Here is a 12,013-nt window from a genome sequence, read left to right on the forward strand (position 1 = left end):
CATTGATTCTACACCAAAATATTCTATGGATATAAGACAGGACAAGAAAGACTGACTGATGTAAACTTCTCCAAACTCTGCACGAAAGGTAAGACATCCTATCTCTGTAGGCTATAGCGATTGGTTGAAGCTAGAAAACGTCAGTGTCTGAGGTGTCAGTGGAAGTTAGCGATCAAAGTTGTCAACTTGACATCTGTGGCACAGTGGTATTATTTTATTCTGAACGTGGCATGTATCACTCAAATCGCTGTAATCACAACCCAACTTGAGAAGATCATCTTCCAGCACTTGCGATGACTTTGTGCTGTCAAATTGAAATCCCTATAGCAAGGGCGTAACAATGTTGTTGACATTGGTGGGGACATAATGTGTCCGTACGTTGCGTTTAGTCTGGAGGTTCTCTCCCCGAAAAAATTGAATTTTTTAGACGCAATTTCCAGCATTTAAACCAATTCTGGAGTGGATAGTGACAAAACCCTTTTGATTCACAGGGCACAAGATTGGCAAGATTGAGATTTTTTTTTTTGGTAAGCAAATAATTAAAGTGTCTGGCATGTGTAAGATGTTTTGTTATTTCTGAAAAATCAGGATCTGTGTAAGTAAAGCAGGTAATATGAGTTTGGGTGCTGCAGTCTTGGGGCATTTTGATTGATTTTAATTGTGTGTAAATTAACTGATGAAGTTTTAAGTGCACACTGCATAGATGAGTACCATTATAGTTACCAGTGAGAATTTATCAGCTCTGTACAGTTCCCGCAAAAATAAAACACCAGTAGTCAAAATATTAAGGTCCAGCAAAATTTGTATTAATTCTTGTTCAGGTTATTCACAGTGAGACATAAATTACATGACAGATTATTATTTTTCTTTGTCTTTTGTACCCAATGAATAATAATACTACAAATAATAATAACACAGTTTACATCTGTTGTTGGTGCATCCTATTCAAGTAGAGCAATGTCTGAATTTGCCTTCAACATTATGTGATTATTACAGTTCATTTAAGCTGTCAATGGCACATTTGAAAGCCACATGAAATACAGTATAGGCCTACCTGTCTGGCTGGTGGAGATAGGTTTGCAGAGCTGTTGTGGTGTGGCTGACCTGCAGAGCTGTTGTCTTGTTGTGGCTGTAGAACACAATGCATGATAATGACAGATTATTATTTGTTTTTCTTTGGGACCCTATCAATACTTTTGTAGCATACAGAATACAGGATGTCTTCATAAAAGTCATATCAGTAGCCACGCAATGACTCGTAGCAACTTAGTTACCTGTAGGCTTACTTCTTCTAAATGAGGAAAGTGACAAGAAATGTAACATGTTTAGCCCGACCCCGTTTAATCAAATGTAGCATCCACGAAAACACAGTATGTCTATAACCTATAGAATATTGAACGTTAAACTGTATGAATGAATATTGAATACGGTTAGTTTGTTGTCATCATTACAGAGTTCTAAGATGCTAACCGTAGCCATAGATCTAGGCTATGTCTGTGACCGTAGCATTAACCGACTAGCTTAAAACAAGACAGATCAGATCAGAGTAATGAGGTCTAAACGTTTTGTGCAATCAGTTCGCGGTGCATTTCTACACCTATCCGTTAAAGCCACGGCATTTACAGCTACTTAGACAGCATTAAACAAAACTTAGATGTCATTTTAGCAGCTCGGACGTCCGCCTCCACAGTGTGTGAAGCGACATTTCACTGAGGGGGGACGTGACCGAACAGGTTTTTACAAGGCTGTTCTGTGATAAACTTACCGCTGACTTGGTGAAATAGCCTCTTATGTCCGTCAGTTTCCTTTTCCTGCCCGAGGCAGACATGACGACTCGGCGTATACCAGTAGACCATACGTTGGCAGCTGTTTTCCCGTTATTCCGTCAAAGCTGAATATTTCTGTCATTCAGCTGTCATTCTGCTGTCCCCACGCGCTTAGCTACCAACCTAGCAACGATAACTAGTGCAGGAAGATGAGCCAATCACAGATAGCAAGGCTGTCCCCACCAATGACACGCCGTCTTTGGCAGAAGGTACTGATGAGGGTAAAGTTAACCATTTATTTTCCGACTGCCGTGCAATTACCCCTTCAAAATTGGTATGGACATTTTCAACGTATCCAAATATTGGTATGGACACGTCCATAGTGTCCATACGCAATTTTACGCCCGTGCCCTATAGGCTCTGCGCTGTTGACACTTGCACTGTAGCTTGTGTCATGGGGTAATTTCGGAGCCTGTAATATTTTGATTCTTATGTGCAGCGTGGAAAAGGTAGCGAGTATCTATCAAGTGGTTTGATGTTGTAGTGAATATACAAGTGTTGTTCTGCCGATGAGCAGAAACCTCTGCTGAAATTGCGGTAGGCTCTATGTAAGTTAGTAGCTTGGCTACCGCGGTCACACATCATGAACACAAATATTTGCGTCGTGTGTTTCAAAGCCTGAACAGTCAATGCATTCGTATGCTGGGCTATAGTTGTATGAAAGATTTAAGTAGGCCTACCACAAGTCCAACTATTATACAACTGCCATGGCCAAATCAAATGATAAACTGTCTTGAAATGCGCCTGTATTCATATCAGATGAACCAGCTGCCGAGCGCAGACTTGTAGCTTACATCTCGTGATAAAATGCTTTCTAAAAGTTATCAAATATAGACAAATCGATAATGGGAAAAACACCACATTTTGTCTGACACACTGAAAAAAAAAATCCGTAAAAAAACGGATAAAGTCCTGGCAATTTATTACCGGGGACATATCCGTTATGTGACGGACAGTTCCGTTTATTCTACAACGGAGAATTCCGTAATTTTACAGCAACTTCACCGTTCTTTCACATGCACTTCCGTTCATAATAAAAAGGAGAATTCCGTAGATTTACACTAAATTCTCCGTTCATTCACATGCTCTTCCGTACATCATAAAAAAGGAGAATTCCGTAGATTTACAGTACATTTTCTGTTCATTTACATGTACTTCCGTTCATTATAAAAAGGAGGATTCCGTAGATTTACAATAAATTCTGTTTATTCAGTATTTCAGCAAGTATTCATTATGACTCATACACAGTCTTTCCTTAACACTCTGAGGTCTACGGGGTCACCGGTGACCCCATTTGACACTTCTACAAAAACATCTGTAACTCTGTGAGTTGTCATTCAAACATAAAAGTGACAGCATTAAAAACCTTGAAACTTCTAGTTTTCAAATATATACTGACATTTATCACATGGAAAGTGACAGGGGGGTTTTACTTTTATCTAGCAAACACTTTTGTTCACAAGGTTCAATCTTCAAAAGTCTTGACTACATATATTTAGCGTGTGTTTTCATGCACTGTTAAAAGACCTCTACAACTTTTTTTTTGTACAGTTGTGATTACACTCAATTAAAAAAAAAATATATTATAAAAGTACTGTCATATTCTTTTTTGTTAGGCTTTTCAGAAGAGGGGGAGATAACAAATGTTATCTTTTTCAAGAATAATTAACACCACTGCCAATTTCATGAAGTATTGATTATGACGCGTACAATATCATCTCTTAACAACATTACCGGTGTATAATTAAGTCTTGAAATTCGAAGTAGTGTTAAATATTCTTGAAAATAACATTCTTATGAAATAGGTTCCAACATATTGAAAGAAAAGACATTGAAAAGACAAGAAAAGACAAGAAAAGACATTTCACAATCGTCCAGTTTTACAACATATATATATATTTTTAAAATATGATGGTAACACTTTATTTTAACATTACATCGTTTAGCACTAATACATACAATCTTAACCCATTGATGCCTAAAGCACTTGCAGAAAAGGGTGCTGATGCCATACAAAACTCCAGGCGCCAGGGCCAATGCAACATCCAGCATCAATGGGTTAATGCCTGTATAAGTAACTTGTAAGGCTTGTACTAAGCGAAATCAAACTTGCACTAAGCGAAATCAAACATTTGTTAGGTCCTTATTGAGGTTATATTAGGTAATAAATCCCTAATTGTGCATGGATAAGGAATTTGTGAATACATGCCTAACATATATTTGATTTTGCTTAGTGCATGCCTTACAAGTTACTTACAGCATACAGGCATTAACACTGTATGTATTAGAGCTAATAGATGTAATGCTAAAATAAAGTGTTGCCAAAATGATAATCAAAATAATTCCCTGTAATAATCAACAAGCATGAACACAGATAAATTGTCATTAAGTGGTAAATTAAGGAGAATCTGTCCTTGAGAAGGAACACAAAATGCTCTTTCTTCAGGTGTTACTTGAAGCTGCATAGGCTGTCTGAATGTCCGTGGATTCAAAAGAGTCATTGAAAGATACACCAATTTCTGTTGCTGTGGACTGGTGGTGTCTACATAGTAAGTCCTTGTACACTTGAACAGCCATCTTGGCTGCAAATTATCGTCATACCCTGTGCATCTGACAAAGCGTGTACTTGACAAAGATGCCAAAGTACTTTCTTGATGTCTGTAGTAACAATTTACATTTTGGGCATAAACACATGTTGAGTGATCACTGGGTTGCTGGGAAGCTTTGAGAGAAGTTCTAGTACCTTTGGTTGTTTGTTGGTTGAGATGGGAACGTCATAAACATATTCAAAGAAGGTGAAAACAGAGCAACTTGTCAATTGTGCAAGTCAGGCAGTCTGCAACGGGAATGGTCACGCGGTCATTCCTGGCGGTGATGACAGACTCTTCAGGTTCCCAATGCAGACCACTAGTGGTTGGGTTGTGGATTCCATCTCAGGGTCAGTAGTGCAGTGAAGAGGGATGTGAAGTTGGTTCCAGACTGAGAAGAAGTAGAAGAGGAGGAAGAAGGACGAGAGAGAGAGAGAGAGAGAGAGAGACATCATCAATAATATTTAATAGCAAGTGTTACTTAACTGATTGAAAGGTATGAGCATACCAGTCAAACTAAGTATAGCCGACATCTTCTTAGATCTTCATTAAACTGAGTGAATTAATTTAATTCATTTTTCATTTCATTATTTATATATACATATGAAGAGTTTATTTGCAAAACGGTGCATCTACCATTTTTTGCATTTCATTATTGAAAATGGCTGTCCAGAGGTCCTATCACCTATGTGTGAATTCTTGCCATTCAAATATTTTGAGAACATACTTTTTCAACTTATATGAAATTCATTTTGCAATGCAATGCAGTGGAATGCCCAATACAAAATTGTTAATTTCCCAACATTCTGCAAAATGGAGATACACCGTTTTGCAAATAAACTCTTCATATATATGACCGGTATACGTATGAACTTATACAGTATAATATCACACTCTAAAAAGAGCTGGGTTATTACTTTGACTAAACCCCTGGGTCAATTGCTTTTCTATGAAAAATGGGTTAAATATAACCCATATTGGGTCATTTTCCGTACCCATTACCTGGGTTATTCGCTAAACCCACATCAGCACCCAGGCCCTGGGTCATTTCAACCCTGTAATCGAAGTTATCTTGTCAAGATATTTGAATTTTGAATTTTACCGCCCGGCCGCCATTGCCAAAACGGCTACCAGTAGACTACCAACGTCCAGAAGAAAGGACACCGGATGGCATGTGAAAGCATTGTTTCGGTAAGTGTGCGCCTTTTATTAAACTTGCCATATTGCTTTTCGCGGTGTAAATATGCGTCAGCCGTGAGTTCCTGTTTGTGGCGAGTATATTAAGGCACATTTCATAGAAAGCTATACCCATTTCGAGTAGTCCTAATAGGAGGAAACGGTAACTAATCTTTTAAGGGGAGCAAATGAATAAACTCTTTGTCATAACGGCCGCGGTTTGCTATCCTGTGGTGGATTTGGGAATATATGCTACATTTCATTGGAAAGTAGTTTGTTCGTCCAGCCTTCGTCCAGGTTCTGTCAACGGTGGTTAGTTAGCTAATAACCAAGACACTACGGTAAGTCATCGTTAGCCCTTCTGGGATTCATTTGGTTGCTATTTCGCATAGTTCTAGCTTATATTATAACGGATGGTTGGCTGTCAGTGGTTGGGCAGATTCTTTTTAGGTAGAGGGCTAAGTGTGTCTACTCGACGATAAATTGAGGTTCAGTCATTGTTACTCTCAATGGGTTCAGTACACAGTGAGGCGATATACTTTCTATACGGGCTGTGATACTACTAGCCTAATGCAGGACGCAACTGACACAAATCTGAGAAATTAGCTAACCGCTACCTGGCTCCACTCAACCTAGAATTCAGTTCATAACGACAGCATTTTCGTTTGGGGGCCGCAAGCTGGCATCTGAAGGCTGTCTTCGGTTTCCACAAGTGTCATGTTAGTTCTACATACTGTAGGGGAGTCGATGGGCTTTCTTCTTTTTCTGTGTCAACTAGAACTAGTTGTACGAGAGCAAGTGCTCGTGTTGTGTGACTTCTCCTGACTCCTTCGATGTTCTTCCGAGGCCGAGCGAGCTCACTGCGACTTGCACCTTTCACAAGTCCGAACTCTGATAAAGGCAGAGAGAGGGATAGCTCGCGCATCAAATATTACCGGTATGTTAGGTGTGGTAAGTCGCATCGTGTGTTTGGGCAGCTTGCCTGTGCAAGAAAATGTTGTCGCGACAATTGTTTATTGTTTGTGTGTCAACTGGCGTTTCTTATCTCGTATATGCTTTGCTTGCTTGATTAGAGTCGTAGCTCTACTACGTAGCTGTTTGATAAATGCGGATGAAGGCTACGCGTGGAAAACGTGTTTACATTCACCAGTCGTTGTGTTCCAAAATTACTTAAATGCGGAGGGAATAGTTATCCAATTTCTTTCATTCACGAGCAGGGATGTGTTGCTTTGTTGACGCTACAGGGAAGTTTCCTGGTTTAAAGAAATTTGTGGCTATAGGCAACAGCTACTTCAACAAGCTTTGCATGAAATCGTGCGTGTGTAACTTAGTTCTAGTGTGAGTGTGTGATATCTCTGTGCAGTATTTATGAAGGGACTGGTTGGTTTATATTTTTGTTTATGTAAATGAAAAATGTAAAGTTGTGTGTAGTAGTGAGACAAAAGCCTTTCATACATTTATTTAAGGTTGTCTGTTGTCTGTTTGAAGGTGTGTCTGCAAAGCTCTGAAACGTTTTGTCTTTTTTTTATCTCTTCTGCTCTGGATAAGGTGGACTTCTCTCCTCTGACCTGTTACCAAGACAGCTGGGTGTGTATGAAACTGGAACTAAGTCACTGAAGAAGTAAACCGATGAAAACCGATTTGGATTATCTGAGAGATGTAAGTCAGTGAGTTCAGGATAAATGTGTATCAACTGTATTGTAGGCTTATTACTTGAACAATAAAATCACAACAACTGCTTATTTTTCAGCTGTAGGACACAAGTAAGAGGAGAAGAATGCTGCTCAGCTGGGTCGGCGTCGGCCACACTACTTATTCAAGAAGCCCTTGGATATCATCGGCATGTATGAAGTAAGTTTTTAATGTCATGCACAACAGCAGGCGTGAATGCGCTCGCACACGCGCACACACACACACACACACTAACAATGAGAGCTGGCCTGATATTGTTCTTTGATGCTGTGAATGTGTATGGAATGCCTACTGTCTGGTGTCACTTCAGACAATTTTGCTACGGTTTACTGTATGTTCTGTCTATCTGTCTGCCAAACTCTCAAACTTGTTGTCTGTCTTTTTGTCTTCCTCTTTGGGCACTGACAGGCACAGTCATTCCGGTAGTCCGTTCCTCGATGGACGTGATGACCTGGCACCAAAACCGCTTAATGTGTACGGAGCTGTGTCTGCATCGAGGGAAGAACGCGGCACTGAAATGTGAGTGTATGATCCAAGAATTGTAAACATGGGTACCAGTTGTACTATATATTTCACAGTAAAATCCCAATTACTCATAGTTATTCATTCTTTTTCTGCTGTAGGACACAAATGAAAGAAGATTACTTCTGCTCTGCTGGGTCTGTGACACTACTTATCCGAGGAGTAAGATCTTTTTATGTCATGCATAACAGCCCATGCGTGCACGCACGCACACACACACACACACACACACACACACACACACACACACACACACACACACACATGCTCATACACACATGCACACACACACACACACGTACAAAACATGCGCATGCACACCCCACTCTACACCACACACAGATAAACACACACAACCTTAAAGGGACACTGTGTGAGATTTTTAGTTGTTTATTTCCAGAATTCATGCTGCCCATTCACTTTATGTTACCTTTTTCATTAATGCTTACCACCACCATCAAATTCTAAGCATTCATTATGAATTGAAAAATTGCACTTTTCATACATGAAAAGGTGATCTTCTCCATGGTCCGCCATTTTGAATTTCCAAAATTAGCCATTTTTAGCTGCAAAAATGACTCTACTTGGACCATGCTAGAAAATATTTGTTTATTACTTAGTAAACTTTCATGTAAAGATCAAATTTGGCAATAGGCAGCCCAGTTTCAATGAGCAGCATAGTTGCAGTACCTTTTTTGACCATTTCCTGCACAGTGTCCCTTTAAAGGAAAATCCCTACTAGTTTCAACATCCAATTATATTGTTCTCACTACCACTGGTTTGTCAGGACCCAACAACGCAGTTCAGGATAAATGTGTATGTCAACTGTATTGTAGGCCTATTACTTTAACAATAAAATCACAATAACTGCTTATTTTTTGGCTGTAGGACACAAGTAAAAGGAGAAGAATGCTGCTCAGCTGGGTCGGCGGCCACACTACTTATTCAAGAAGCTCTTGGATATCATCGGCATGTATGAAGTAAGTTTTTTTTTTATCAATGCACAACAGCAGGCGTTAATGCACACACACACTCACACACACAATGAGGCCTGATATTGTTCTTTGGTTCTGTGAATGTGTATGGAATGCCTACTGTGTGGTGTCACTTCAGACAATTTTGCTACAGTTTACTGTATGTTCTGTCTATTAGTTTGCCAAACTCTCAAACTTGTTGTCTTTCTTTTTGTCTTCCTCTTTGGGCACCGGTAGGCACAGTCATTCCGGTGCAGTCAAGTCAGAAATAACATTTTGTATACCAGTGTGTGTGTGTGTGTGTGTGTGTGTGTGTGTGTGATTACATTACATTATTACATTACATTGCATTTGGCAGACGCTTTATAACCAAAGCGACTTTCAAAAGAGGACATAATCAAGCCAACATCACAAGTAAATACAAAGTGTACAGGAGATATACAGAACAATATAATTTACCTAAACCATATTTATGATGACTGAGATGGAAAAGCCATGTCTTGGCCTAATCATTTACACTTTTCTTTTGTTTTGCTTTTTCAAGACTTGTGGTGAGATGCCAAGAGCTGCCATGAGGGATATGCAACCTGCAGCTTCACCGTGCTTTTGGGAGGTCATCTACTACGTGAACCTTAATATCTACAAGCCAGCTACTTTAAATCCTTGAAAGGGTAGTGATGTCAATCAAACCAGATCACGAGACAAGGTCCTGAGGTACAAACTGTCAATATAATTGCGACATCCCTGTCAGTTCTTTTTGACTGGATACATGCTGTGTTTGAAATGTATTATTTGGATAACCACCCATCAGGGCATACCTTGTTTGTTAATGACAGATAGACCTGCCATGGACATGCAGTGCACACTTTGATGTTTTTTTATTTTAATGTTTTCTATGTTTTTTCAATGTTTTTTATTTATGTTCTGTTATATGCTGGTTATGTAAGTGGTACTGTATGGAATGTAGTGACTGTAGAGACCAAGACATATTTCAACCAGGGGACAATTAAGTTCACTCCACTCTGTTAGCGCAGTTATGGATGCACTGTAAAGTTTGTTATTAATAAAAAGTACGGTGAGAAGCCTGTTTGTGCAGATGGACCTGCTGGCGGGTCTGTTTACTCATAGCTAAAAAGCAACATATTCTCTGTGCAAAGCACATGGGCTCTTCGCAAAGGGGTTAAACATTTTAATATGCTGTTTTACAGTGTGCTATACGAAAGGTAAGGTGAAACAAAATTTTTGAATTTCTATAATTGTACAGTGTCACTGAAATCAAATGGTACATTGGTAAAACAGAACCATTTCCTTTAACCCCTTTTAGCAGACCCTATGTTTTAACTTTACTGTCACCAATATTGTAATGACTGAGTTTTAACCTGTTACTTAAGGCTCTTGGTAATGTCATAGCAATGTTGCTGTGATGTAGTTGAGTCTTTTCGGTCATGAGTGATCAGTCTGGCTGATAACCCATCTTTGCAAAGAGGCTAAAAAGATGCATGTAAATTCAATTAAGGTTTTATTGCTTCAATGCTATGATGTGTTAATGCTACACTGCTGTGATTTGCATCTTTATAGTATACTTTTATGAAATGTATTGTTAATTATCTACATTGTTCAGCAATAAAAAAAAAAAGATCTGAAATATTATGCATTCTTGTATTTTGTTTTTTAAATTGATCTCAATTGTATTGGTAAACAATTCTGGTATATTTCACCTTAATGTACTAATGTAAAGTCATAATTGTTTTTTGTAAATCTCCTTGCAATTTAAATACCCAATATTGGGTTAAAGTATGAACCCAACAAAGAAGTCAATATGACCCAATAATGTGGTAGTAGGTCTGACCCATGTAATGGGTTCTTTTAACACAGCAATTTGGTCAGAATGACCCATTTAGTTGGTTTAGAGGAATGACCCAATCTGAGGGTTAAAATATTTTAACCCAGGCAAAGGGTAGGCCCAATACTGAACCAGGGCCTGGGTCAGAAAATAACCCAATTTGGGTTGTTTTTGACCCAGCCTTTTTAAGAGTGCAAGAAGGAGCCAAGACTGACTTGCACCAACACAGACCCACACGCAAACACACACACACACACACACACACACACACACACACACACACACACACACACACACACACACACACACATTCCTACCAAAGATGTCAGCGATGCAGAGTCCTAGCTGGCCAATAGTGTGTGAGGTGTTAAGTTCCGCCTCTCCGGGCAGCAGCAGCAGGTTGGAGGGCGGGACCTTTAGCTTGACTGACAGCTCTTCCACTGCATGCTTCAGAAGCTCTGTCTGCAACACACATACACATAAATATTACTTACACACACATCAGCTGTATAGGGTTCTCTACTTTCCATGGCTTCCCCCAACTATAAAACAGAATTATAATACTTCCTGTAAAAAGTCTTTGACTAGGCAAAGCGCTATACAAAACAGATGTACTGCTGTGTGTGTGTGTGTGTGTGTGTGTGTGTGTGTGTGTGTGTGTGTGTGTGTGTGTGTGTGTACCTGTGCTAGTTGTATTTGGTGTATGTCTGGTCTGTGGCGTATCTTTAAGTTTACCAGTCGTGCCGGTGTGTTCTGCTGATGCTGCTGCGAGCGTTTTCATTGGCAGGTTTTCCTGCGAGGGCGTGGCCTGCATACGATGGCGATGTCTGCATCGTCAGACTCCTCTCCTTCATCCTCCTTTAATTGGCTAGCTGCCGCAGCAATCACGGCCCCTCTGGTGATGGACGCAGCAGGGAGCCAAGCGCATCCAGCCTCTTGTTAATCTCCCTGTCACACACACACACAATGTAAGGAAAGTTGACAAGACACTGTACGTAGAGATAGTGTCAGTGCGTGGCGTGCACACAAGTGTGTGTGTTGTGTACTCACGTTAGTTTGCGGTTGGGCCGCCGCCGTGCCTTGAGTGGTGTGGAGGGGGAGGGGGGCGGAACGCCTCAGCACAGTCCTAACACCAACACATACACACACACAACACACATGATGGATATGGTAAGCATACAGCAATAAATGGGAAAAATATTGTAGGGGCTACTGTGTTGACTCATGGTCTGTGTGTGTGTGTGTGTGTGTGTGTGTGTGTGTGTGTGTGTGTGTGTGTGTGTGTGTGTGTGTGTGTGTACTCACATTGTGTTTTGCATGGGTTTGGTCACCTGGTCCGAGTCATCTGAGAGTTCGGTACACTGCTTCCCTCACCATCGCTGTCGCTGTCAG

General features: G+C 40.1%; 2 long non-coding RNA genes across 2 annotated transcripts; one reads left to right on the forward strand and one right to left on the reverse strand.

Moving 5' to 3' along the window:
- The first annotated feature begins 7,268 nt into the window (after window positions 1–7,268).
- On the forward strand, window positions 7,269–7,948 carry LOC134468451 (uncharacterized). Its single transcript, XR_010038804.1, has 3 exons — window positions 7,269–7,441; window positions 7,691–7,801; window positions 7,906–7,948. It is a non-coding gene; the product is annotated as an uncharacterized LOC134468451 (long non-coding RNA).
- Window positions 7,949–11,514: 3,566 nt separating this feature from the next.
- LOC134468721 (uncharacterized) lies at window positions 11,515–12,013 on the reverse strand. Its single transcript, XR_010038901.1, has 3 exons — window positions 11,927–12,013; window positions 11,672–11,747; window positions 11,515–11,569 (listed from the first exon to the last, which is right to left on the reverse strand). It is a non-coding gene; the product is annotated as an uncharacterized LOC134468721 (long non-coding RNA).

This window comes from Engraulis encrasicolus, chromosome 18 (assembly GCF_034702125.1).
Source record: "Engraulis encrasicolus isolate BLACKSEA-1 chromosome 18, IST_EnEncr_1.0, whole genome shotgun sequence".
In the NCBI taxonomy this organism is placed as follows: domain Eukaryota; kingdom Metazoa; phylum Chordata; class Actinopteri; order Clupeiformes; family Engraulidae; genus Engraulis; species Engraulis encrasicolus.